The sequence below is a fragment of the Octopus sinensis genome, linkage group LG2 (assembly GCF_006345805.1).
Source record: "Octopus sinensis linkage group LG2, ASM634580v1, whole genome shotgun sequence".
NCBI classification, from domain to species: domain Eukaryota; kingdom Metazoa; phylum Mollusca; class Cephalopoda; order Octopoda; family Octopodidae; genus Octopus; species Octopus sinensis.
In genome coordinates, this window is record NC_042998.1 from 207,529,515 (window position 1) to 207,534,514 (window position 5,000).

General features: G+C 40.6%; 1 protein-coding gene across 1 annotated transcript in view; it reads left to right on the forward strand.

Annotated features, from left to right (window-relative positions):
• Positions 1-5,000, forward strand: part of LOC115227567 (von Willebrand factor A domain-containing protein 3A-like) — a 76,641-nt gene that overhangs the window by 5,013 nt on the left and 66,628 nt on the right.

Consider the following 5,000-nt stretch of genomic DNA (forward strand, 5'->3'; position numbering starts at 1 on the left):
GAAGAAAGAGTGAGAGAAAGTTGTGGCAAAGGAGTACAGCAGGGATCGCCACCACCGCCCTGCTGGAGCCTCGTGGAGCTTTAGGTGTTTTCGCTCAATAAACACTCACAACGCCCGGTCTGGGAATATATATATATATAAATATATATATATATATATATATATATATATATCTATATATATATATATTATATGTGTGGAGGCGCATCATCATCATCATATCATCATCATCGTTTAGCGTCCGATGATGATGATGATGATGATGATGCGCCTCCACATATATATATATATATATATATATATTCCCAGACTGGGCATGGCTGATGGTTAGTAAGGAGAGACACAAATAAGTGAGAAGAAAACAAAGGACCACTGATGTGGTCACAGGAGTGTGACGAAAGAACTCTGGCCGAAATAAGATTTAGATTAATGTAAAAAATAAATAACACTGAAGCAAAATAACACCAAATATATAGTGCGTGTGTTTTTAATGACCATTCCAAAATATAACAATATCTGTTTCAACACACGACTTCACATAAAAAATCTTGCACAACAAATATTTAAACGTATATATATATATATATATCTGTAATAAAATACAAAATGGGACAAGGACGCAAAACATCCGGACAACTAGGTGATACAAAAAGAGACAACGAAACATCCAGATAGACGATACAAAAAAACAAGCACAGGTCATTCAAAGCTTTTTATCCTCAGTCAAGAACCGGATCATCCTCGCAATTTCAGCTGTGGCCTGGCAGTACCGTCTGATTGGCACCATTTGAGTGTGGTCATTGCCAGTGCTGCTGGACTGGCTCTTGTGCAAATTGCACGTAAAAAGTACTGCCTGACTGGCTCTCATGCCAGTGGCACATAAAAGCACCCACTACACTCTTGGAGTGGTTGGTGTTAGGAAGGGCATCTGGCTGTAGAAACTTTGCTCGATCAGATTGGAGCCTGGTGCAGCCTTCTGGGTCGCCAGCCTTCAGTCAAAGCGTCCAACCCATGCCAGCATGGGAAAGCCGATTCTCCACTGAAACACCAGACCAAAAGAACTGCTGATGAAGCCCTTAACTGACATGACACCAATAGTTAAAAGAGAAGGACCCCCTGAGGAAGACACTTTGTATATCAGCTGCACTCACCAAAAGATAACATGCAGATGCAGTGTGAACTGCAGCAGTCAAGCAACATAATTGATTTAGTTTGGCACGGAAGATAGCGCAGCAGTTGTCATGGTTACGAGCGAAATGAAACCAAAACCAGGCACATCCGCACACAAGGCCAACTCAGGGTGGAGATCAGTGCCTCCGCTTCAAACATCACTCCGAATTTACTATTGGACATCATTGCCTTCATCATCATCATCATCACCACCACCACCATCATCACCACCATCATCACCACCATCATCATCATCATCATCACCACCACCACCACCATCACCACCACCATCATCACCATCATCATCACCACCACCACCACCACCATCATCATCATCATCATCATCATCATCATCATCACCACCACCTCCACTACCACCACCACCACCACCACCACCACCACCACCATTATCATCATTGTCGTCGTTACCATCATCATCATTGCCAACATTATCATCATTGTTGTCGTCATCGTCATCATCAACATCATTGAACATCTATGTTCGATGCTGACATGGACTGGATGGTTTGACAGGATCTGATGGCCCCCACCAAAGACCACATTGAACTCCATTGCCTATGTTGGTATGGTTTCAATGTCTGGAAACCCTACTTTATGCCCCCCCCCACTTTACAGAGGGTACTAGGTGCTTTCGTTTTTGTGGTACCCACACTAATGAAAACAGCGTACATCCTCCAAGTGGGGCTACAGTAGAAAATGGGGTGGTTTAATGCTTGGAGAATTCAGAATAGGGCAGGTTTCTTGCTGCAGAGCAATTGTTCTCAACCACTTTTGATCTTCAGATTCTTTTGACCCCTCTTTTACTCAGGTGAGAGTGGGGGAACCCCCATAACCATTTGATGTCTAAAAAATCCTATTATATTTTTATGATTAACTAGCAGTATCGCCCGGCGTTGCTCGGGTTTGTAAGGGAAAAAAACTATATAAGCATTTTTAGTGAGTTATAGCAAAAAAATAGCAAAAAAATGCATTAAAAATGGAATAAAAGATGATGGTAAATTTGGTGTCTTCAAGCCATGAAGTCGTTGTTCTAAAAGAACGCTGGTCTCCTTGACAATGCTTTACGACGTTGATTTCCTTACACTCCCTTCCCCACAGCTTCACGAGGGAGGGAAGAAGGGGGAGAAGCAACACAGGTGCAGGTGTGACCATGGACGCTAACTCCGCCGCCATCGACACACGAAAAAATATGCATTAAAATGGAATAAAAAATTATGTTAAATTTTTTTTTAAATCGTAGACTCATTGTAGACGCACGCTAATACCCAGACGGGCTCGATATGAATCACGACTATAAGATACCCGAATTTGGTTAAACTGCACCGCAAAATGTGGGAGTAGTTAGGAATCTAAATCGAAGGGGACAGACACTCACACAACTACAGTTTTATATATATAGATTTTTTTAGGAATTGTATAAAAAACTAGCAGTATCGCCCGGCGTTGCTCAGGTTTGTAAGGGAAATAACTATAAAGCATTTTTAGAGAGTTATAGCCAAAAAATAGCAAAAAAATGGAAAAAAATGATGGTAAATTTTTTTTTGAGATTTAAAAAAGGTGGAGTTGCGTCCCTTAGACAATTTGTGGTTCGTGTTTCTGATTCTCGACCCCATGTCGAATTTATCGATTTTTTTCAGAACTGGGGGAACTTTTAAAAATTTTCGCTGCGTTAGTTTTGAATTATGACATTGGGCTATGTGTGTGTCAAGTTTCATCAGAATCGGTTGAAAGCCGTGGTCAGGGTGAGGGTACGAGAAAACAGACACACAGAAAACGCACAGACAAACTGCCGTTTATATAGAGAGAGATATTGTTATGGGTACAAGAGTAGCTGTGTGGTGAGTAGATTGTTTCCCAATCACTTAGTTCCGGGTTCAGTCCCACTGTGTGGCACCTTGGGCAAATGTCATCTACTATAGCCTTGGACCGACCAAAGCCTTGTGAATGGATTTGGTAGATGGAAACTGAAAGAAGCCCATCATATATAATATATAGGCACAGGAGTAGCTGTGTGGTGAGTAGCTTGCTTACCAACCACATGGTTCCGGGTTCAGTCCTACATTCTTTATTATTTTGAAAATTACTTTAGACAAAGATAAAGTATTTCAACAATTAAAAAAGTATTTTATAAATTAAAAAAAATGGAAACAAAAGGGTTCAATGTTGATCTGTATATTTATCTACCTATCAAACCTACATTTAAATTATCTGTTTGTACGTCTCTCTGTATGACTGTCTGCCTGTCTTACCCCACTTAAATGTTGATCTGTATATTCATCAACCTATCACACCCACAGTTAAATGATATATATCTCTCTGTCTAATCGTCTGTTAGCCTAATCATCTATCTATCCATCTGTCTGTCTATCCATGTCTGTTTGTTTGTCCAACTTATACTCACATAAATGTTGATCTTTACATTTATCAACCTATCTCACCCACAGTTAAACATTGATCTATCTGTCCATCTATCCCTCTGTCCACCCACTAAATTAACAATCTGTATATTTATCAATCTATCCTACCAATAGCTAAATGTTTCAGCTTCTGCATGGTCACTCAATTTGCTAGAAATAGCAGCCAAATAACCCTCAAATTGTATCATTTAAGGAAAAGAAGCAAAATTGGCAGAGCTTGAATACCTTTGATCAAGTGATGTCTGCCCAATCAAAGATTGTGCCAAGATTCAGGGTGAGTGGCTCCATCCACTGTAATACACTGGCGTCTTGGTGCGGGGATGACCCCCTCCGCTGCAGCCATGCTCTCCGGGTCACACGGGTCAGGAAGCTCTCTATCAAAAGCATGGTTGCGTGTTAAAAAGCTTACTTCCCAACCACATGGTTCTCAGTTCAGTCCTACTGTGTGGCACCTTAAGCAAGTGTCTTCTACTATAACCTTGGACCAGCCAAAGCCTTGTGAGTGGATTTGGTTGATGGAAACTGAAAGAAGCCTGTCGTATATATATGGAGTAAAAAACAGCTTACAACTGATGAAGGGTCATTTTTTCTTATGTTGCTTGTCTTGTTTTTCATTTGTTTCTTTCATTGTTCGCAAAAAAAGTTTGTATTCCATGTTTTCATATTTTGTATTTCATGTTGTTTATGTTCTGTGACGTCCTGTGCCCACATATGCATATGTATATACATGTATAGGTAAGTATGTACATATATGTATGTATATATGCATATGTATATATATTATACTCTTTACTCTCTCTTTACTCTTTTATTTGTTTCAGTCATTTGATTGTGGCCATGCTGGAGCACATGACTTATTCTTTGTAAGCCTAGTACTTATTCTATCGGTCTCTCTTGCTGAACCACTAAGTTACGGGGGACGTAAACACACCAGCATTAGTTGTCAAGCGATGGTGTGGGAGGGACAAACACCGACATACAAACACACACATATATATATACATATATACGACGGGCTTCTTTCAGTTTCCATCTACCAAATCCACTCACAAGGCTTTGGTAGGCCTGAGGCTATAGTAGAAGACGCTTGCTCAAGGTGCCATGCAGTGGGACTGAACCCAGAACCATGTGGTCGGTAAACAAGCTACTTACCACACAGTCACTCCTGCGCCTATATATATATATGTGTGTGTGTGTGTGTGTGTGTGTGTGTGTGTGTGTCTGTGTGTGTGTGTGTGTGTGTGTGTGTGTATATATTTGTGTCTGTTTTTGTACCCCACTCCATCGCTTGAGAACTGATGTTGGTGTGTTTATGTCCCTTTAACTTACCAGTTCAGCATAAGAGACTGATAGAATAAGTACTAGGCTTACAAAGAATAAGTCCTGGGTTCG